We start from the raw sequence: 24,986 nt of genomic DNA, 5'->3' as shown, positions 1-24,986 counted from the left end.
AACAGCAATAATAAAAGGATTGGAATGTACAAATGATGCGCAGTGCAATTGCTCACCACCTGCCGATTGACACCCAGCCAGTCCCCGAGTGGCGATTCCCCGCCCCCACTTCCCAGTTCCTATAATAAATGGGACGTCCCATGGTATGGAATACACCGTTGGCCAGTTTGGGTCAGCTGCCCTGGCTGTGTCCCCTCCCAACTTCTTGTGCCCCTCCAGCTTTCTCGCTGGCTGGGCATGAGAAGCTGAAAAATCCTTGACTTTAGTCTAAACACTACTGAGCAACAACTGAAAACATCAGTGTGTTGTCAACATTCTTCTCATACTGAACTCAAAACATAGCACCATACCAGCCACTAGGAAGACAGTTAACTCTATCCCAGCTGAAACCAGGACAGTGATTTTTTTATAGAGACTGGGCGACAGAGAACGGTGTAGTGGAGGGACACGTGTTTCTGAAAGAGGGGCCTCCATGCAAGTTGCTTGCCTGTTGACCTTGCTGCCTCCCAGAGAGCCTGCAGACTGTGTGAACTCTGTGTGCCATCCTTCCAGGCTCACATGTGTGTAAGGTTAAATGGGCGAGGTATCCCAGTAACTGTAGCACCCACTTCTCTTTGACATGTAAGTCATAAGTCAGCTGGACAAGAAGGGGTGGTGCTATGTAATATCCCACATCATTGTGGTTGTTAGTGGGGAAAAACAGTTGGATTTTAGTGAGAGAATGGTAAACGCCCTTTCTTCGAGGTTACTTGAACAAAATCTATTACACAGGCTTTGCTTTCCACAAAGCTGAGCATGTTGTGACAGACAGGCTGAGAACTGAAACCAAACATGATTTTGGTAAATGAATCCATCTGCTAGTGCTGCAGAAGGCAGATGCTGAAGTGCCAAGCTGTAAGTGACTGGATTTTTAGACTATGAAGTTCTGCTTCATTCCTTTGGATACTGATGTTATTACAAGAAAGATGAATGGGACGAGTGAGGAGGAAAAGGTTAAACATTACAATCCCATCGGCTCGCACCTTGGCACATTTATGTTGCACAAGTTATAGAGGAGGTGAAGAACATACTACCAAACTCCTATGTCAAGCATAACTAAGAACTGCAGAAAAAATGACCAGTTAATATTTTCCCTTCTGTGGGAACCTGTTCTTAAAAATGTGTCTGCTTTCATATTTTTTATTATCTTGCAGTGATATCCATATGCCCACTTGCATAAATTCTATACATAATTTTCCTGATGGAAATGGGAACTTCTGATTTCATGTATTTATAAGGTGAACACAGTTCACCTGCAAACAAGTTGGAAAATGAATGTTATTACATTACATCATTACCTACAATATCCAAGTGTTTTTAAATTGAAACCCTTTTAAAATACAATTGGAACACTATTTATTACTGTCCTTTAATGAAAGTATCCTTTGAGATGCCATCAATAAAGATAAGCATTTATTATATAAAAAATTGACATAGCAGAAAGAATTTCTACAGATATGTAAGAGATAAAGTGTTGTACGACTTGTGTTTCTACAGTGTTTTTAATCATGTGGACCAGTTCCTCAGGGTCTTAAGCTCTTCTTAAAATCATTATTATTACAATTTTGGCAATCCTCTCCTGAATAAAGGATTCTAGTACTGTATACCATACCCCTGTCTATAGTAACAGAGGTAGAACTCAAAATCTCAGCCACCATGCAGGAGGTGCCAACCTAATGACCTCCCACAGGAAAATCATGTTGGCCTAACAGCGTCCATGCTAAACGAAACTCTGAGCACAAGCATGCAGTTACAGAGTGAAATAAACAGTGAGGGTTGAAAGGTAGTAAAGAGTGGTGGGGAGGGGATAATTAGCATTTGTTCTGTCAGTAACTGATTGCTCTGGTTTTGTGCAAATATTTTTTCTATAAAATTATTCTTAAAGTCTCATCATCAGCAAATGTGATGATACATTATACAGAAGTTTAGGCAGATTTCTATGACAGTGGGAAATTTGGTGGTTGGTAGTAATATACAAAGTTTTCCTTATTGCCTGTGGGAGAGAAAGGTACCATTAGGTTGGTCTTTTGAATCTTAAAGATAATGTACCGCCCATGGTTTCCTGCACTGGCTGAGGTGACTTCTCTCAGGAGAGTTCTGGTGTGGCAATTTCAGAGCTGTCTTGCTCATTTAAAAGCAAGGGACCTAGCTTCTGCAAACCCTGCTTTTTCACAGTTCATCTGCCAAAGTGCAGTTCGCTGGGAATGTAATTGAGATAATGTGTTTGAATAGATATGTTTTATTTTGCTTCCACCTCAGAAAAGTAATCGCATAACTAATGAGCCTCATAATAAGTAATTTGCAGGCAATTGAACCTAGGACCTTAAACAACAGAGCAGAGCCTTCTGCCACTCGGTTTAAAAGAGTAGTAGACTGCATTAGGTGGATACAGCAGGAGGTTGTTGTTCTCTGTTATTGACTTGCCACTGAACTGGTGGGTGGATATTTTCAAAAGCATTCATCCCTGACTTTAATGGGAGAGGAAGCAGACAAAGGCTAAGCCATTTTAAGTGTGATATACAGGTATTTACAGATGTACTTATGTGTATGGACTGCTGTTTGTGTGTGCAAAAGGGTCTGCCATGACAGGCACCAGCTAAATGAAAAGAAACATTAACTCAGCAGTACCTTAAATGAACCTGAATAAATAGCAGATATGCATTAAGTGTTTGGCTCTTGCAGAAGTTCTGCACTGTCTGAGCATACTGAAATTAATGTGGCTGACACTACTCAAAATAAACCTTCCTCCAACTTCCTAAAATAAAAGAATCAGGTTCTGGTGGCACAACATTTGCATAGGTAAATGAAGAATAATTTTCTGCCTTATAGCAGTTTTCAAACAACAGCCGATATATAAGAAAAGAGAGGAGAGCACAGAAGCACCTAGCTGAGAGTCTGAAATTATCTCACTTTGAATAATGCCCTAGGAATCCTTAGCTTCCACTTTAAGATCCTAGTCAAAACCTTAAGGCAAGGGAAAACCTTCAAAACCTGTCTATTAATGTTTTGGTTTAGGAAACAGCAAGGACAAAGCTTAGAAAGCAAACATTTTCAGGAATGGTGAACATAACTGAGAAAAAATTTCTCCACTAATAAGGCAATGTCACCATTGACTGTGTTGATTAAGCGGGAAAAATGTATTTGGGGTATATAGATTTATACAGCAAATTCATATGACTATAAGGTCTGTTAGGTCTTTTGTATTGCAAAAAATAAGTAGCTGTGCTTTGTAAGGGTTACAGCTCCCATGACTGTAGTCATGAAATTTAATGCACATTTTCACCTACCCACACTCTACTAGTGGGATATGTTAAATAGAATCACCTGAATTATTTGCTTGGAATAAACAATATGATACACTTAGTCTTTTCTTTTTCCTCTAGAATCATTTGCAAAGTGAGCTGAGTTGCTAACTAATAACTTGCAAATATTTATCCTATTTTTTAGGATATGGAAAATATTAGTCAATAGGATTTTGAGAACAATTTAACTTCTTATCTAGTCATAAACATGTGACTGGTCACTTTTGGCAAATGCTGTAATGTATGTTTCCTCATTGGCAGAATGGAAGGTTTTAAGAGAAATGAATGATGAAGAATGAATAAAGAGCAACAATGCTTTCTGGAAGGAATTTTTGGACAAACTGTATGTGTTAAAATTTATGAAACTTTCAAGATTTGTGAACATTTTTCATGAATAAGCCCTCTGTGGTGGGTTGACCCTGGTTGGATGCCAGGTGCCCACCAAAGCCGCTCTATCACTCCCCCTCCTCAGCTGGGGGGGAAGAAAATATAACAGAAGGCTCGTGGGTCAAGATAAGGACAGTTTAATACAGTGATAGCAAAGGTCGCGCGTGCGAAAGCAAAGAAAAAAACAAATGATGTTATTCTCTACTTCCCATCAGCAGGCGATGTCTAGCCACTTCTCGGGAAGCAGGGCTTCAGTACGCGTAGTGGTTGCTCCGGAAGACAAAATGCCCCCCCCCCGTCTCCCTTTACTTAGCTTTTATATCTGAGCTGACGTCATATGGTATGGAATATCTGTTTGGTTAGTTTAGGTCAGCTGTCCTGATTGTGTCCCCTCCCAAGATCTTGCCCTGCCCCAGCCTGCCATTGAGGGGAGGGCAAAAATGTTGGGGAGACAGCCTTGATGCTGTGCCAGCACTGCTCAGCAGTAGCCAAAACACTGGTGTGCTATCAACACCTTTCTAGCTACTGATGCAGGGCACAGTGCTATGAGGGCTGCTGTGGGGAGTATTAACTCCATCTCAGCCAGACCCAATACACCCTCATAGCACAGATTAACTGTAAGTGTTATGACCCTATGAATAATAGTAAAGTGAAATTGCCATTTATTTCTGCAATATATAACCAGTAGCAGAAAGCCTCCAGGTTATGGAAGAGGAGCAAACAGCTTATTTGAACCATGCCAATAAGCTTTAAATTCCATTACAGTCCTTGAAAGACCAGTAAATTGCAATAAATAGTAAAGGACCACTTGAGAGCACTAAAAGAATGACACAGAAGCATGTCATTTCCTACTCATATAAAACTAATGTAATATTGTATGAAAGTGCTTAAAACAGTAATTACAGAGATATGTTATCAATTTATTTTTTCAATGAAATAGCAACATTTTCTGCAAATTTTTACCAAATTCCTTTTAATTTTGGTCCCTTTCACGTCACAAACATTCCAGGAAATTAAAAAAAAAAACAAAAAAACAAAAAAACCTTACCCAATTTTTTTACTGAGTGACTTCTTTGGTGGAAAAAATTGTGGCATTAAATAACTTTAAGAGACCATAGGAGATGTAGACAGACCATTTAAGCATTTAAATAGCTGTTTGGCCTTTAGCAAAATTTCAGTTATGCATAATGCCCTCTTCTAAAACTCTGTTTTATTCAAGGAAGGCATACTAAATTTGAAGTGGCTGGTATTTGTACCAAATTTAATTTTAAGAATCACAATCATTCAGCAGCAGTAACAAGGCCAGGTAGAAAGAGTAATTAGGCAACTGAAGAAAACAATGGTATGGTCTAAACAGAAATGAAACAGATTGCTTTAAATAATTTTACAGTTCTCATATACTTTAGGGCCTTCCTTGCAAAACCAGGCAGATTATGTGAACTCATTCTTCCCTGAGTAGAAGTAGCTAATTTAGATCTTTTTTTTCAAATTTGAACATTTAAAGAGTAAATACCACAGCTGATTTCCTAACACCTATTCTGTCAATCTACATAGACTTCAGATTTTCTAGTCTGTTCTATCAGCGTCCAGCTTACTGTATGATACAAATTGTTTCCCATTATTTCTTGCTTTTCCTATCGTTGTGTCATCTGAAAATTTAGTTATCAAGAGCTTCATGTTTCTTCTAGATAATCAATAAATATTTGCATAACATTTGTCTTGGTAACAACCTCTACAGAAGCCCACTGGTGACACTGATACTGCGTTTGATGAGAATTCTCTTTTAACCAGTCATGTTTAGATATGTCACTAATCTACTGACTGTGTGCTCTGTTGATATTGGTTATAATGAGATTTTAAATCAGAATTCCACGCTGTACTAAGTCAACCCACTTAGACAATTATATAATATATATCTTCCCTGCATTTACATTTATTAGCCAAAAAAGTGTCCCTTCACCCCAATCCTTCTTTTTCACCAGTTTTCAATAAAACTTGTTGACAAACATTAAATATTCTGCCACTCTTTAATTCCTTACTGATTAAGGTCTGTCTCATTTTTTGCATACTTTTGCTCATGAACAACACTAGAATAGCTAAAATGAAGTGACCCAGATCATGTGCCCCTTCAGTGACACTGGCACAGCATCAACACTTTCCCTTTTCAAAGATTCCATACTTGCACCAGTTTCTCCATGAAACGATTGCCAGATTTATTTTCCAAAGACACTTGAATGCTAAGTTGCTCACAGTTGGTTCAGAAATAGAAGAAGAGGTGAAGTACTTTGAATAAATTATTGCTCAGCTCTGCATACAAAGTATACAGATGTTCTATACTGCTGAAGAGTGAATGTATAAAAAGAAGGGCACAGGACAGCATTTAGCTTCTGTCTTTCATCAGTACCATAGAATCTTGGACTATGAGATAAACTTAACACTAAAAGTTAAAATAAAAATCACTAGTGGTTAAAAACAACTCTAGACTTTCCTCAAGAAGCTGAGAAAATCCCATTATCCTTTGGAATTGTGTCTTCTGACTCTCAGAGGGGCACAAATATGGATCAAGAGGCAGGGAAAGTAACAGCCAAGTCATCTTCTACCCTCCGCTCCTCCCTCCCCAGTCAGACACAACCCCCAAACTGTGGGAATAAGCTTGTATGTAGGCCTAAATTCTAAGTCTTTTCAGGACCCTTCTGTCATAGGTGGTGAGAGAGAGAAAAGCTCGAGTGGAGAGTGATTCAGAAGAGAAACCAAGCTGGTGGGAAACAGGGTTTATCATTTTCCACAGACAGTAAGAGCAGACGAGTCTCTCAGACTAGTCTTAAGGCTAAGTTTGACATTTCCAAATGTGTTTCAGTATAATACTATGGGAACATTTCAATACAGAAATGTGATGGTACACAAGAGTGAACTTACAAGAGTTACCTGTAAGGAAGCTAATCATTCTTTACCTTTGGGGAGAAAAGAAATTTGAAAGAAAATCCCTTTTTTTAGCTGGATAGAGGGCTTGCACATTCTTTACCATCCTATTACAAAAGAAGTTGCTCATGTGGTCTGAGAGTCACCCCTTTGTGTCTTGTTTTTCTACATGCAAAATGAGAATGACAACTACAACATCCATTTCCTGAACCTGGTGGGAGAGCTGTTTTCTTAATGCAAGACAATGTATAGAGTAAAGAGATCATTCAGAACAGCAAATTTCTGTTTTGATTTGATTTAAATTTTAAGCCATGTAAGATGATTTGATTTATGTGTTCATCTACTGACTCCCTTGAATATGTAAGACAAGAATAAATCCTCTGGGAGAAGGGAAAATATGAATTTGTTCATTCAAGTGCCTAGTCTTATGGTGGTAAAGTCTGTATCATAATCTAAATAGAGTATTGCTATACATAAATGAAGGTTTTGCATTATCTACAAGGACCTCCAACAAATTCAGCTGTCCAGCAATGTGACATATACAAGCTATAAAAAGACACACTTTCAGAGCTCTCCTTTGGTGCTTCTTATAATATGCTAATTGATGTCTAACAAAGAAGAATGCAGATATGCATAAAGGGCAGATTTGTAGAGCTTACATGCAGGGTTTTTTTACTGTTGAACATCTCCAATTCTTAGTAAGTGTCCTAACTGGTTGAAAACTTTTTCTCAGGAGCACGCAGGAGGGTGCGTAGAAGCTGGTGGAATTACCACTGAGCCACAGGGACAGAGAGAATATTCACAGGGTGTAATTCTAAGCAGACAAAACATCTCTGGGAAATGCTGGTTTCTCCCTGTTTTAGCTCAGGTTCCTAGAAAAAAAATACCCCAATAAATTGTAGTTTCTTCTGTGAGCATCTTTGGGTGCATTTCTCCTGACATATCCACTCCTAAACTGTGCTATAATTAGTACAGTTTGTGTTTAGATCTCATTAAAATTCACTCTTTTTCTATTTGGGTACTGTTTGTAAGAAGTTTATAATTATCTCACCTTCAGATGGCTTCAGCAAATAATCCATGGTCTGTGGTTTATAACAAAATTCCTTGACAACAGAAATCTCCATTAAGCTAACCAAGTTGTCCCCCCCCCCCATCATATTTCACTTTCTAGTATTTCTCACAATTATTTCTACAAAATGAAGAAGTTATAAACCCCTCCTCACTTTACCTACAGGTAGGGAATGTGGCAAATTTTCAAATTATTTGATTTCTGTGGCAGCCTTTTTACCTACTACTAAAATGCATCATCCGTAGAGATATAAGGCACCTACTTAAAAACAGCACGTAAAACTCTATGGCAGTCATGGAGAGGAGGTGATAGGAATCCAGTCAAAAGTGCAGAATGCTTATGAGTTAATACAGCTTTCCTAAGATTTGGTCTTTTGTCATGTTTTTTTTTACAGAGTTTTTTTCTCTTCCTGACAATCTACCTTTTCCTCCAGCTGCTATGTTCTGCTTCCAGATCAGAACAACTTATGGATCCAGGAGGTGAAGGCACAGAAGTACAGACACACATGGAGGCATACACAATACTGTGTGAATTCTGATGGAATAAATGGCCCTAGAATGTGAAAAGTGTTATCATAGTGTTATTGTACTATGTTGAAGCCTTGGGTTTTGAGATGATACCTCAGTATGCTTAATCCTGTAACAAAACCAGCACTTGTGCCAAGACTAAAAATGTGTTAAGTTGCACAAGAGAAAAAGAACCTGAACAAGAATGTAATTTAACTAGAAATTGAAATGCCTTTTTTTTTTTTTTCCCAGAACAAATATGTTAAATACTTTTGGAGACCTTTCTGTTGGAGAAGATAACTGTTAAAACCTCTTATTTTGTTAAGAAATTCTAAGCAGTAAAAAGTTATTTTTGTTTTCAGTTCTGGATTGGGAATATGACGATTTTTCCTACCTTTGAAAAAAATTAAAAGGCACAAAAGTAAAAAAAAAGAGAGACCACTGGTGAGGGAACTGAAGCTTAGAGTAGATGTTCTCAGGATAAAATTGTCTCAGTCAAAAATGTATGCTCCAACAGCTGCTACTCTGTTCTTTCCTCCAGACTGAAAGTGTGGCTGGGCTAGTCAGGACCCTGCAATGCTACTGCTTTTTCTCAGCAGTAACCCAAGTTGATGAACCACCATATTTTATTGTGTTGGTGCCAGGTGATACACTAGGTCTCAGAATCATGCAAAAGAGGGGAAATTTCATATGAGAGACATGTTGCTATGCTTTGGTTTAGCATTTAGTATAATACCATAAATCCAGGAGCTAGAATTTTGAGAACACTAGATGCACATTAAAACCAAGAGATTTGGCAATTGCAGACACAACTTACCCTCTGTCAAAGGGAAATATCTGATCTTTTTTTATTCTAAAATAACTTCCACCCTGATGGAAATTCCATCTGTTTATGTGCAGGGATCAAAGGTATGAATGCAAACTGGAATTTTCCCTTACACTTGTAAAAAGACTCTGGAATGAATTTAAGGATAAGTTCTAAAGCCTACATAAAGGAAAAAATGTCCTTGTACTTATATGGGGTCTTTGTGTATGCACAGGCAGTGTCTTGATTGACAGGCACATCACTTTTCTGTACATGCAAATGCATAAAAATCTTGCTCTTGATGAGGTAAGTAGTCACCATTCCCTTTTTACTAGATTGGAAAAGCTGAAGAAGGTAGATTCTGCAGAATTTGTTCTTATTTTTGTTAAATCACTGAATATTTTTGGCTCCCAGTTCATATTTCTTGAGAGAAATGGTTTAGAAAGTAGACATGCACACTCATAAGTCCACTTAAACTCCCAGTATTATACTGAGCAGCAGATTGCACTGCTAATTTTCAACTGTCACTTCTGTTTATCTCATTAGAAGAATGTCACCCAGGATGCCATTGTCACCCTTGCACCATGGTAGCGTCTGGCTATAGGACTGATTCAGAGCAAAGGGTGCCATCTGCTTAGTCAGTAATATTACTCTCTGCAGTACCTTGAATTTTCCTTGGAGGCTGCTCTATCTAAGGCTGCCTTGTGTAACTTTTGTAGTCAGATGTTTTTGAAGACAGGACTGATACGGCTACAGATGGCAAGAACTGCACCTCTAAGAGAGGGATTCCTTGTTGCTTTTCCAGACCTGTAGTTAAATGTATGCTGTAGTATACAAGTTAGCTTGCTACTGTAAATATAAATATACAGCAGATGGGAAAAGAGAACCATTTGGGGCAATACGGTTATAGATTTTGGAAATGTAAAGCGCACATCTGGTACAGATGAACAGCAATCAGGAAGTTATGACGGGGGAAAAAGAGAAAGGGAATGTTACAATCAATTGTGTTAAATGAGTTTTTCAAACAACCAAAGTTATGGCCCTCTGAGCCTGGGGAAGTGGTTTGTTCAAAGCACAGGGGAGGGTGGAGTGAGCCAAGCCAAAGAATCTGCTTGGATCAAGATCCTGCTTAGTGAATGTAATGAAAAGGTCATTCACGAAACACTGCATTCCAAATGCAGATGGATTTGTGGGCAACGTTATGTGGAAACCTCCAAAACAACCTGAATGAAATAAAGCTTAGTTTTGGAGAAAGGAACTGGCAAAGGAGGAGGTGGGTAGATATATAAGTTGTGAGAACACTGTGTAAAATCTTTCCCACCATCAGGACACATATTTCTGTGTATTTTGATTCTTTTGTTTGAAATACTCTGGTTTATTGTACTTGAAAAGTCTGTTTGCTTCTCTTGGATGTGCATTTTACGGATTTCTTCTTGGAGATTTCATCCCTTTCGAGTATAAAAAGAAGGTGAAATTTCCTGACACTACCGGCCAAGCAAAGGATAAACAAGTTCAAAGCAAAACTATTCTGATGCTGACTGCAACTACCACAGCTAAGGCTCGGCTTAGATGACTGTCCCGAAGGCTTGCAGAACAACAACAAAATGTTGTGGCCACCTTCTTTTGCTAGCCAAAGTCAAGCCTCTTCTATTACTGTTACTTAATCTGTTGGCTTGTACCTTTAATTGCCTGAGATGAAAACATAAGCAGCTGGATTAGTGTCTACAGTTCAAATATTAGATCTCAAAGGTAAATTTGATGACTGCAGGTTGCAAACATATAAGGAAATGTTATTCTTTCAGAATACCTTTTGATTTTAGAGTCCTAAAAAGGACACAAACAGAAAGTAGTGAATAGCCATCTTTCAAAGGAAAGACTACTTAAATAAGACCTTAGGGCATCAGTCCAAAGTGTCAGAGCAAACATGTTAAACGATGGTGATAACACACAGTTAGAAAAACCTATTCACTTGGAAAATACCTATTTATGTGGTATGAGGCTCTGGGGAAAGAAGCAGGTGATCATAAAAAGAAAAACTGCATTGTAGTGTATAAGGAGAAGATGGCTGAGTTACAACTGAAAGGACATTCAAATTCTGGCATTTCATGTATTATGGGCCCCTGATTTTATGACCATAACATTTAATAGAGGGATTTTCCTGCTGAAAAAGCAAATGAAGCTCTTGAATTCCATCCTCCCTTATTTCCCATTGAAATGCTACCCAGTGCATACAGATCTGATGCACAGAAATGTGAGAGAGCAAAGCCACAGCTGGAAGGAGGGGGAAACAGATGGGTTTTTTTCCCACTTAGGAAAATTGTCCCAATTAAAAGAAAATATTCACCACAAATAGGGCTTAGAAGTTTAAATGTCACATTTTTCGTAAACTGAAAGTTAAATGCATGTTTCCTATTCAATTGAAGCAGGCTTCTATATAATTTTGAAGTGTTTCATTTTATATCTGATCATTTTAGTCTCTTAATCACAGTGAGCTTGCATTTTCAAATGAAAGCTTGCTACACACCATAAACCCAAGATTTTCAATTTTGGAAAGGTCAGTATGGGCATCTGCCATTTTGAAGTTTTTTTCCCCAAAGTTGTTGCTTTGTGAGAACCCTCTGAAAGCAAGTCCTGCTCCTGTGAAAGATATTCAATTCCACAAATTGGCCTTCGTCAGGAAAACAAAGCAGTAATGTCCAACTAGATCCTTCACATTCATGGCATGGACCTCTTCTGTATCTGCTGGTATCCACTATTGTCTGCTTTGTGGTTTCCTCATCTCTGAGACCCATTCCAGTGTGGATTTCGAAGCTGTTGCTGACAGCACAGCACTGCTGAGGGGCTGAATAGTTACAAAGTGCGTGCTTTTCCCTTTCCAAGCCTGAACTCTTCAATCCCCAATTCCTCCAGCAACCTCCCTCTCTTTATCTTTTCTCCACCTTCCAGTCCATGTAAGGTATCACAGGTCTCAGTCTAATTGCATTACTTCTTTTTTCCTCCTCTCTTCATGGGCTTCAGGGGTAGAAATAATAAGAATAAGGAGAAAAACACAAAAAGCATTCTTGCTTTCAAATCCAGCACCTTGCATTTTAACAGCTTCTAGCAACATGGAAGTGTAATTCCAGGGGAAGCGCTGCTCGCCCCTGAAACAGGCTCAGCCATTCTCTGAAGGTGTGCTTTTTGCCTGGCTGTCTGCAGTGATATGGGGGATTTGTGAGCCAAGACAGCATGCTCACTGCGCACGAAAACTTTTGCCACCAAATTCTTCACAAAGGCGTATTGAACAAGGGACTTCGCGGTTGTATCATTATGGTAGGTTTCCTGGCAAAATCTCTACTGCAGTCGTGTCAGCACCTCTGCCCACATCTCAATGCCAAGTTTCAAGCCTTTTCAAAAAGGCAGAGTTCCTGCTGTAATTTTATGTCAGACTCTAAGGAGCAATTATTTGTAGATAGACTATGTGTAAACCAAATGAAAAACTGATGTATTAATCTGTAAATTTCATGTGAATGAATTTGCATCAACTCATATAACACATGCAGGACACTTAATCTTTCAGTGTACTTATTAACTTCAATATAGCACCAATGTTAACACCAACTTACTGACCGAGAAAGAAGATTTACCTTGCTGCATATATCACATATTTACCTTCCAACTGGGATTTTGAAACAACTTTTCATCCAAGATCCTCCTATAAACCAGAGGATTACATCACATTATCACTGTGCTACAAATTTCTGTGCACCGTTTCCCACACAGCAGCTTTAACAACCAGAACTTTTTCAAACATGTAACTGCAATATTTTGTCATCTAGCAAATTGTCAAAGGGCATCTCCTCTGTGAGATGTGCAGGTGTGGGCTGGAGACAGCTTCAGAGGCAGTATCATTGACCCAGTGTTTTGGTCCTGTGTAATATCCTGTGGCACAGAGCTTGACTTTACTTAGCATTATTCTTTCAGTCTCCATCACTCTGTACATTCATGTGGACAAGCCAGACCAGGAGGCAGCTGAGATAAGGTACATGCCATTATCTCTGCCTTCCCTGAATTCTCTTCTTTTGACTGCCTTATTAACATTATTATAACTTGAGATTTTTTTTTTCTCTGTCTCTCCCCCCCCCTCCCCTTTTCATGAATATTTTATCACTCATTTCTATTTAGACTGTAAGAGGAGGTGAAAGAGGTGATTTCTTCCTGTCAGTCTACATAAAATACGGCTAGGGAGGGGAGGCGTAAAACCCCTTGGTGGTTATTAAAGGGCCCGCTGTTGACAGAACAGGCCATTCAGGGCTTCCTCCTGCTGCTATTAACAGCGGCCAAAAGTTCTACTGCATAAACCTATACCTGCTGTGGAACCAGCTTTTCACGGGCTGCCAGAAGAGTGGCATGGCTTCATGTTACTTTATTACTAAAGCACTGAGGCATTTGGGTGCTATGTGGAGAAACAGGTCTCTTGTTTTGACAGGACGGAGGAAGATATGAACATAGTCTGTGAAGAATAACATAAAAATCATTACTCACCTTTATCATATCTGAAAGCTTGGTAACTATTCCATCAGTCACCAGCATCTTAAATGCCTGCCTCCCTGACATGAAGGGGCTGATTCAGATTTTGCTTTTATAAAATCCCCACTCACCCAGAGACTTACTCCTGCTTTACACCAGAGTGAGCAAACCCCAGCTCATGCTTCCTGTCTGTACCTCTGTTTGCACACCCCTCCATGCTGCTGAACTCCTGCTCTGTTTGTTTGTCTTGGCAAAATGTTTTCTCAACTGCAGCTGATTTCACATTTGTTACTGAATTTTGTTTGCTTAGCTGGCAGCAACCGAAGTTGAAACTAGTTGACAGGTACTGAGCCAGCATTAGAGGTGCTTACGCAGAAGCAACAAGTGATGTAAGATGGCTGAAATCGGTGAGCTAAAGAAAGGAAAAGTGGTAAAATCATCTTTATCTAGTACTTTGCATGGACTTCATAGACTGCACTTTGTCAATAACATGAGCATTTACAGTGTGCAGTAAATGTGCAAAGTTCACACCTTCCTTAAAAAGATTCATGCTCCGAACAGTTTGATATTCAAGGAGAAAATCTTTCCTGGAAAATGTACTGTAGAGATGGTATGAATCTAAACAACCAAGGAATTGGTCCCAAGACTTTAGAACATTGTCCTAAACTTAGAAAGAATCCCCCAAAATCCAAAGGTAAGCTAGTAACTTTAAATTAATAGACTACACTTTTGGCATATTATAAAGCATTCGAATTATCTAGTATTCAGTGATCAGCTTGTGTAACCTACCTATGTCCACTAAAATGTCTCAGTTGCTCATCTCTAGATCAAAGTATTAGTAACTTTTGAAACTCTCATTTGGGAGATTTTCTGAAGACAGATAAGAAAACATATCTGGAGAGGGGTTTTTTTGAGTGGGAAATCAATCTAAAAGGTTTTTTGTTTGTAGGCCTAGTAATAGGAAAAAAAAAAAAAATCAGAAAAGCCCCTGGTCAGATTTTTGTCTCTAAACTCTTGGTGACTCTTTCTGTTACTTCACTGTTTATTTTGGTCCAGTAGGCAAGTAATTACAATGTGAGATTTTTACTTTAGTAATAACCCTTCATCTTTTAAATTTTTGTTTCATCCTTTCTATAGAAATTAAGACTATTCTGTGCTTATCTCATGTTGCTTTTAATTAGTGCCACTTTCCTAATTTTTTTTTATATCATGTATTTTAAACCCAAAATTATGCTATATAAAAATGTTGTCTGTATTTCCCAAGTGTTTATCTTCACTATTTAATCTAATAATGGAATAATGTGAAACAAACCTTTGCTCTACTTTACTGATTTCACTGACTTCTCTTACACTATGGTTTTACTATGATGGCAAGGGAGAGGGATGAGAAATCAGTGCAAAGAAGGGTGATGTGCTGGCCAGGAATAAATTGTATGAGAAGTAAAGGGAGGAGGGAGAAAGGATTTAGATGGCAGCTGGAGATTTGGGAGGAAGGTGAAGAAGCAGCACATGGTGTGTAATCAGATGTCTGTGGAGATGAGCAGTAGGAGATGGGCTTGTGCCGAACAGCAGGGGAGTGGGCACGAAAATCAAGGCTGAAGTGCACTGGCAGATCAGAGTGTGGAGGTTTGCAGTCACTTGCTTCATATGTGCATGCCAAAATTTAACCCATAGCTTTGAAATATTAATTGCTTCCCTACATGTTTAATTAAAAAGACAAAAAGAAGAAAAAAGTATAAACCCACACAGGAGTCTAGCAGTCTTGGTGGCGTTACTGCCTTTGTCCAATTAAACAAATACAGCAGTGTACTAGTGCAATGCAGTAGGTGCCATCACTGCAGGTCAGATTTAATATAAGTAAAGGTTTAAGGTCAGACCTCTTAGAAAAAAACATTAGCTTCTTCTTCCATTATTATGCACTGATCCTTCTTTCTAATAAAAGGCATCCTTTTGCAGAGGGATGAACAACCAAGGGGTCCTCAGAATTTCTCTGTCTCAGGGAGTGATTTATTCATAACCACTCTCTGGATATTCCTACCTTGCTATACAAAGTAGCTATCGATTTGATGGTTTTGCTTATGTCTCCATGAAACACAGGTACTTATTAAATGAACTCCTTAAACAAGCTTTAAATCCAAGAATACTTGTATTTTCTCCTAACACCCCACCTTGTGTCTTTCCACAGGTCCTTAACAAATCCCTACAATTTAGTAGCTATTTTTCACAGTAAAAGTTTTTGGTTACCTCTAGCAGAAGTCTTATCACATATTCCCTGGTGAATATAAGATTAGTGGAGCCCTGATTCCTGATCCCAAGTGAATCCTAGCTACTCCCATATAGTTCCTAGGTCCTGGATGATGCCTTTCCTGATTCACAAGTGAATGGTTATCAGTCCTGGCTGTCCTTCTCCGATGGATTCACCCCAGTATTTCCTTCTACTGATGAGACACACTAATCTTTTCTACCTTGACCTATCTCAGGACAGTGATAGTGACACTACCTAAATGAATCTAAATGTGACTTGTACCCCACTATTTCACCTTTGGTGTACAAATAAATCACACTTCCTTTTTAACCAGGTAACAATTCTGTATGGTTTGTACCCAATCTAAATGCAGTGTGGAAAAGGGGAATGTAGAGGAAGGGCTTCCACTAAAGCTGATGCAGGATTTTGAATAAAATATATTTCCTGTGTTATTTTAACCTCATCACTGAGGGTTTTTCTTCCTTTTCCCATTTCTCCCTCCTCACAAGGCCTGCACAATCATGTTTATTAAAATGTGGTGTGACAAAATTTCACTGTGAGAAGGAAGTTTGGTGGAAAGGAAGTGATGACCTTCCATTTACTCATTTAAAAAAAAATAAATCTGTTAGAGATAAATTTTCAGATTAAAGCTGACGAGAAAGGGGAAAAGGGAATAAAAAATCAGCAAAGAGAGGAAGAAAATTAAACTCGTATTTTGGGGAAGTTATAAGGATATGTAAACCCACAGTGAAAACCCACCCCTCACCAAGACAATTTTCTAGGAATGTAGAGTCAACTTCCTATTCCATTGTATCTCTTTTCTCCCTATCTGTTGCATGTGAACCAAAAAAATGTTTCCTCCTAATACTTTGCACCCAGCTGGGCTTTAAGAGCAGGATGAGTGAGACTGCTGCTTGCAGTATATTTGTTCCAATAACCGACCTTTTATCTTCTGCAATCAGAGCGCTTTCTCTGATATAACAGGTCTGGACCCAGTCTTTTGTCTCCATTCCCATAGGGGTGTGTAAGTGATTCAGTCCATGCAAAGGGTCTCTTGAACTGCACTGAAATCTGTGATTAAGGGCTTCTGTGTTTACATCCAGCCCATGAAACACCAGTGTAGCTGTAGGCTTCAGAAGCACTTAGTTTTTAAAGTGAGAGTTTTAAAAGCATGCTATATTCTGATGGATTTTTTTTCTTCCTCCCCTCCTCCCCTGAATAATCCAGAATAACACTGTAGTCAGAAAAGGAATCCATTGACTGAAGGTGTATGAAAAAATTAATCCCACACAGCCTTTAATCTGCAGTGCATAGCTAGGGTAAAGGGACAGGCTTTGAAACAAGCTAAATTTTGCTGATACATGGCCACAGGACCATTGTTTAATCCAGCCTTGTTTGATTGATGCTCCAATTTAGATTTGAATTGCTCTCCAATCAATCAGTAAGATAGGAGAAGCATAAAGACTGCTGAGAAAAAATTGTGCCTCTTTCTTTGGTTTTAGTCTAAGCAACGCTCTTCTGGATCAGATTATTTGCCATGAGATCCGTAGCTTTACACTGTGGTCCAGTGAATACTTCCAGTGGTCACTGTTCGTCCAGATCCATCAGAATAAGCAGAGCTGCGTTAATTTATAACAACCAAGGACTTGGTCTAAGAAAAATAAGAAACCTCCTGAATCAGGCAACCAGTTCAATCAATGAAGTTTTTCATAATTCTGAACTTAAAAATGTCTTGCATTTGACTTCTAACAGAAGTTACTCAAAGAATATTTTTTCCCTCCAATTCAAAGTGCTGCTCCACCAATAAACAACCTTTAGGGACGCAGGGCTTTTGAAAGCTGAACTTTAGCTGAGAAGCACATAATTTTTTTCCAATCTTCTTTCAACATGGGAGAGTTCTTTGGAAAAAAAATATCAAAATATATACAATCCTTTTCAAGATTCTTTGGGGATTTTCTTTTTGGTTTGTATAATTTTGTACTAGTAAGATAATTCAGCCTGACAAATGTATGTCATCTTCTTGGGATGGTAATTTGAGATGGAAATCCCACTGAGAAAAATAACCTAAATTCTCTAATGATAAAAACTTAGCTTTAGGATCCTTTGGATCTTCTCTAAATGTTCTCTGCTCACCTTGATCTTTACATGTTGAAGATAAATCATAGTGTTATATAAGTATGTTTAAAAAGCCCCAAACAACGGGCTAGTTTCTATGATATCCACTGGCCTCTAAAGAAAAGACCGAGAACGGATGAGTTGTGCTACACAGTTCTTAAATCTGTAATAACTGAAGGCTGATCTTCTTTGGATTAATATGTAAGGGCTGCTTCTTTTGCTCACTTTGTTTTCAATCCACCACTACTGAAACAATGTCCTTTCTGTCTGATCACAGTGGATTTCAAGTACTCCTTGGAAATAAAGGGACTGAAGAATATAGTTCCCTTTTCCCCTGTTGGTGGACCATTTCCACACATGACATTGATTTTTATTAATTCATTCACCGCTTAATGGCCATTGCAATTGAAAAAAGAATCAGGTGTGAGATCAGCCTCGGCTGTTCATTTACTCATAGTGGGGCATTTGCCAGCACCTCTGAGCCATCTGCATCCACTTTCATACTGGTATTTTATATTTGTTGTTCTTGCTTGTCCTGGGAGATGAGATTGCCCAGTGGCCTTGAATATTGTACCAGAGTCATTTCCTGAATATTTAGTAAAGTTTTGTGCTGGGTGCTCTATTCGTTTGCCCAATACGGGCAAACATATGAGCAGACTGTCCTTGCCCTGAGAGTTTAGTAGATAAAACAGTAGAGCAGTCTGAGATTACTGATCACTCTGCTAAACACCCTCCTGAACTGATTTAGAGAAAGCAGGTGTTCCTCAGCCAGAAAGACTTCAGACCACAAAGGGCTAAACACTCCTGAGGACTCAGTATTATGAAGCTAAATAAAATAACTGTTCAGAAATCAATTGGCTTTGTAGTGTGCAGATTCTGTGAGATTAAGCAAGCTCCACAACTGGAGTAAGAGAAAACTAAGGGCCAGTCTCCTACCAGGGGAGTCCTGTTGCCAAATAAAGTTAGAATAAATTAGAAAAGGGAAAACCCTGAGAGGCCTCTAAAATCTGCTCTGGAATTTCTTTTCTGTGCTTAGAGGAGAAAGACCCAGAGCCTGGACTTTTGAGCTCTGAAGAAAGGAGGATGAGGCAGCCATAGACAGTTGGAGAGGGTATAAAACATGGGTTTTTTTAAAAAAATCAAGAAATAAGAAAAAAATTGTCAATGTAATTTCATAAAAAAACTCCTGGCAGGAAAATTCTCTCACACTCCAGTAACCTCAGGATTCAACAAGGCTTGCAAAATGCAGTCTTTCTGCCTTCAGCAAGCGTGAGGGTTGGTGATATCTGAGTATCTGATGGGATAATTTGTGGAGGCATTATCTTGCCATGTGGTTATGGTTGTATGCACGCTACATTTGTTTTGCTTTCACTGAGTGCTGAAGGCTGGATGGCTCCAGAGGTAAAGGATGTCTAGTCTTCCAAGAAACTGAAAGCCGAGTAGGCCATTGGTGTTTCATTGGTTATGTATAATCAGCCCCAGAAGATTTCTGAGGCACGTTAATAACCAGAAAACTGCTGAGCCTCTAGTTATGTTGACAGAGATGCAATTTCTTCCAGCCAAATTCCAGCTTGCACACATTTTCTGGTGTTCAATGCTTGTCTCTAATTGCAGATAAAAGGCATCTCTTCTTCAGTTTTTAAGTCACAGTAGTAGTTATGTGTGGGATCTCCTGCTAAACCCTATTTTAAAAAGAAGCGAGACAGCAGATAAACCACACGTCTCTTATCTTTGTAGTTTGCTTTCACCACACACTAACTCAGACACCCAGGACGCTCAAGCGTATAGCTAAGAATAGAACAGGTCCTGACCTTCAATTCTAAACTTCAAGAGCCTATGTGCTAAGTTAAAAGAGAATCACCTTTGAAGGAAATCAGGGAACTGAGGAACACAGAAACATCTTTAAAAGTGAAGAATGCCTCCTATACCCAGTTCCTGAGGGCTTTGCTCTAGGAATTCTGCAACTCTGAACTTGAGCAAGAACTAGTTCTTTCTTTTCTGTAGAAAAATTTAATTTGACCTGGTTGTCTTGCAATGGGCAGGGTAGAACTGGAATTCAGCCAAGCAATGATGTGTAAATTAATGAGTGGCAGGATCAGCTGTTTTAAGAACAGTAATTGGGATGAAAGCATCTTCACCAGGAAGCCATATGGGACTAGGAAATAAAAGAGGGGCAAACCTTTATCTTAGATAGCAAAGGCTGTGGTGTGGTAGTATAGAGTTAAAAAAAAAAGTAAGAGCAAGGGGTTGATAAAAGAGAAACATTACTAAGTGTTGTCTGGATTATATTCTAGCAAAAATGAAACAGTTTTGTGAGGTTTTTTTTGAAAAATTATATAACTGTGTATACAATATAAGTGTCTGGAGGAGAATAGTTACAGTTATGAATTCTTTTGCTTCCCACACTCACCTGTAACATACCATAATTAACTTTATTTTCTTATAATATAAGCCTCAAACCTAGAACTGGCTAACATTTTCTGTCTTTGATACCTTTCATTTGGATGTCCCATGGCAAATAACCTAATACAGCTAATAGAGTTTCCTCTGTAGGTGACACTGATGCTTCCTTTCTCTTTAGCAACTGCAATGCAACCTACAGCTTCCAAGCTTGCATCTTTTTTCTAGCTCTGTCCTCAAAACTGCATTTTCTCAGAGACATGGGTCACTGTTAGTCGGAGAAAAATGATTAGCATGTCCTTGTTGGCTATTAGCTAAATTAATCATGCTTGTGTTGCATCTCAGAAAATGGCTTAGTTATAGGCTGTTGCTCCCTGGGGAAGAGACATACTGTTTCTTAATGTTTTTAAAGCACTACATGAATTTATGGCGCAGTACTAATTATAGCCAATCAGTGTATCCTCTTAGTTTGGAGGCATTCATTGAATGATACCACAGACTCGTGATGATAACATCATGATAAGCTCCATGGCAATGAATCATAACTTTAATTGGCTGGCTGGGCCATCTCTGGAATCCATGGATGCTTAAAAATCCTTCAAAAGTGACAGTAAAACAAATGCTGGGAGACTCTAAGCCTCCCCTAATCAGCCATGGAGTCTTTGAAGCGCTCCTTATTTTATAATCTATTTATGTTAACTTTCTGTCCACGTCTATCATTTCCTTGTTGCTGCCATGGCAAGGTCCTAGCTTGGGTCCCATTCATGCTCCCAGGAAAGCTGATGACTGCATGTCCGTTTGAAGATGGGAGAGCTTGAGGCCAGCCCTTTCACCAATGCTCCCCTCAGGTCTTTCAAATGGTTTTAACAGTTGAAAGCATCCCAGGTTGTTCTAAGCCTGCTGCTTGTCCTGCTATGTCATCTGATGCTTCTCAGGGCAACAGCTTCCTTTTCTGCACCAAGTTGGGATTCAAAGCCTTTGCAGCTTGGCTAGGAAAGAGAAGGACATTTACTGCTAGGATAACTTTCCTAGGCTGGCTAGGTGAGCCATTTGATCTCTCTTATCAGCTCAGTGCTCCTGAAGTAGACAGATGGTGAGGTGAGAAGATGAGGTGGTAGCCAAGGAGCCTTGGGGCTGACTACTCCAGGTCTTATTTATTCCGCTAACACTTTCACAGGGAAACCTCTGATTTCAATGGGAAAGGAGCCATAATGCAGGCTGAATAAAAGTGATTAATCTCTTCAGAACTTGGCCCAGTTCCCACTTCCTCTTGGCCCTGGATCTTTATTTTTATGAGATCTAGATTCAGTTTCTCTATGTGTACAGCTAAGGAGTGTACAGTAAACATGACTTGTTGAGTTGTGTGGTGCTGGATATATCCTGAATGCCAGCTATAAGCAATGACCTGTTTGTGCCTTCTCATGTGTTTTCACAGATTACTCACACTGGATGACTGGAAGTGGAAGCTCTAGCAGAACAAAATGAGGAATGATCTGAGCACCAACTCTTTTGATCTGGTAGGGGACTAATCTGCTCTTATGCTAGCATCCTGAAAGCAAATGGAATTTCTGAGCAGCGAGCACAGAAAGTAAGGGGATTTTTTGGAGCCTAGAGAAGGAAACGCAGCCCACAGTTACCAGCCCTGTGGCTGAGGTGGACATGAAACTTAGAGCTGTCGAGAAATGACACAGCCAAAAAGTACAGCGCTATTCAGTGATATAAACAGCCTGCTTTTTCATACTTCTATCTCAGTTTACAATAAGCCAAGCTCAATTTTCTGAGACACCAAATAATATTTCACTGGAGAAGAGACACAGTGTAGAAGCCACCCTCATGCCTCAGTTCTGCATTAGTAGAACAGAAATATGGGGTTTTTTACATGCTGGTTGCAATAATCTATTGTACCATGAGATTTAGTAGACAGGCATAAACTTCAACTGATACTGTTTTTCAAAATCTGTGTATGAGGACACTAGTTTCAGAACTACTAATGTTGAAAGGAAACAAATCATTCCAAGGCTAAGAGAAATATATATATATATAAAAAAATCAAGGAAGGGAACATATAACAAGCTGATTTCCACAGTTCATGGTAATTATCTCATTACACTTTTATACTGACTTACCTACCAACCTTTATAAACAGAGATTAAGTCCTTGAGAACATCTGAAATAAAAATTTTACTGAGTTTTATCTAGATGCCAGCTGCTTTGGAGCTCAGACCTATTCTTTTCCTCCTCATAGTGTAATCCCAACCTAAAATAGCCTTTCACCTAAAGCTGCAGCCACAAAGGATGGCAGTATTTGCTGACTTTAGAAAGAGATCTTGCAATTTTTTTTCAGTGCTACATTTCTCCTGACCTCACTGTTAGGCAGTCACAGCATTTTAAAAGAAGAAGATTTCTGCTTTACCACAATACCAAGATTTACTTCTGTGCCACTTCTGTTAAGGCTTTAGGTGCTCATTTCACAGCAGCTGATGAAGATCAAGTACAGAGCTGACAATTTCTGCCTCCTTGGTCCCTGGTGATGCTCATCTGTTCATGTTTTCTGGATCTGACCTTATTTTGCTTCTTTGAAATGTAATTGAAAACCTTGTAAGCCATTCCTAAACTATGAAACACCTACACTAACTGTCTTCAGATATTATTTCCAGAGCACTCAAAAGTGGGTGGAGGCAGGCTAAAAATAAAATCTAAAAAAAGATGGAAAGTTATAAAAAAACACATGGAGGTGGTGATGGGGATTGCAATCTGCAGAATTTAGCTTCCACAGTTTCTGCACTTGAAAGCTGCTGTTAAACTATATGCTATTTTTGCCTGTGCCACATAGTTCCTGTATGTTTTAGTCAAGCCTCTTAACCCAAATATTCCACAGCCCATTATTATTTTTTTTGCTTTTTCTGAGTGTCCAGCTGGCACAAAGACATTCTGTACAATCCCTCAATCTTGAAGTTTCTGATTTATATGGTATCAAGAACAGAGAAGCTTTTTTTTGATATAGACACTTCCTGTGATCACTCTCAAAAGCCCTGATGACTTTGCCAGGTACTTAAGTAAGGAAGGATGCAAGCATAGTAATCACATTATTGCCTCCTTTTTCCATGCCACAGGAGACAGATGTGATGGATTTATATCCAAAAGGATACTACAATGCAGGGACAAACTGTTAAGGGCAGTTTCTATCGGCAGCTCCTAAGGATGCTTCCCTGTTATTCAGCAATCACATCATCAAGACTACTGTTTAGAAATACCTGAACACATGCACAAGATTTGTGCTGTGCAGACAAGCATATTGTTGGCATTTTTGAATGGAGAGCTGTTGATACTGGATAATAGTGGAAAGCAATTGAGTTGCTTTTACCTTTCCTCCTGTGAACTGCAAAACAGATGCAGCTAATTCCTGCACTAAGTACGGGGAGGATGCAGGAAAGAGGAAAGGTCACAGTGCAAATGGGCTATCACAGTTGTGCCAATAGGCACAAATAACTCTTGCCAGCTAGCAAGCAGCACTTTGTACTACAAATAATTTATTTATTTGCTTATAAACTTGCATAGTTAATTTAATACGGTGGGGAAACTCCAAAGCTACCTAGTATTTCAGGCTGACTGGGTCATATAGGCAAGATACAGAATAATGTGCACTAAATATTTTTTTCCTTTGTTTTGGGTTTACTTCTCAGTCAGTTTATCTTTACTTAACCTGGACAAGGTTCAGAATGTAGTCTAAACCCTAAGACACCTTCTATCATTGTGAAGTGCCTTCTAACAATAAGAGCATATAAGAAACTGGTCTTCTGCTCCTGCTTTGCTCTTACTGTGGGAATGCTGACACTGAACTTTTGTGTGATTAATGACTTCAGAATTAAGCTTGATGTACTTAAATAATATATTCCTACTGCTTATGAATACTGAACCCACAGAATATGCAGGAAGATTTAGAAATCCTAGTGTACGTGTGCAAATCTGAGGCCTGTAAACACATGGTCCATTTGTAAAAAATATTATTCATTCTGTGCCCAGTAGAGCCTTGATTCATGACATGCTATTAGGTTTCTTTATTTAGGTTTGAAATACTAAAAGACACCTTTCTGAGATTATCTTTCAGAAAACAGCAACTAAAACCTCATTAGCAATGCAAGTATCCATTGCAACAGAAGATAAGACAGCCATCTACTCATAGAGACTCCTTACTGTTGCCTTCATCACATTATGCCCCTGCAGAATTCCTCCCCAACTCATGTCTTCAGAGCATTATTGCAATATTACCAAATTTAGATTGCTCAAACCATGATGGAGAGCTGTCTGCAGGAAATCTCACAAAAAATGACCTGCCAGCTTTTACAATATGGGGAATCCTTCCTAGATCCACTGGGTTAAGTGTTGTTACAGCAGTTAGAGATTTGTTCACTTATTTTTAAAAGAACATAGACATTGATAAAGATCCTCAAACTTTTAATGACTATTCAGTACTGAAAAAAATCACTGAAGACATCATAATAATGATTACTGTTGGTGGTTTTTTTGCTTGTTTTTAATTTGGGACTGCTTGTGTGAACTTTAAAAGTGTTTTGAGATGCATTGCCTTTGAATTATTCATTTTAACTAATCTCAGTTCTCCTTAAGTACTAGATCATGTGATATTTCTGTTCTTTGGTTGTATGGTTAGAACAGCAGAATGATGACAAAT

The sequence above is a fragment of the Buteo buteo genome, chromosome 6 (assembly GCF_964188355.1).
Source record: "Buteo buteo chromosome 6, bButBut1.hap1.1, whole genome shotgun sequence".
In the NCBI taxonomy this organism is placed as follows: Eukaryota; Metazoa; Chordata; class Aves; order Accipitriformes; family Accipitridae; genus Buteo; species Buteo buteo.
The sequence above is the reverse complement of the archived record's forward strand: the minus strand, read 5'-3'. Positions refer to the sequence as shown.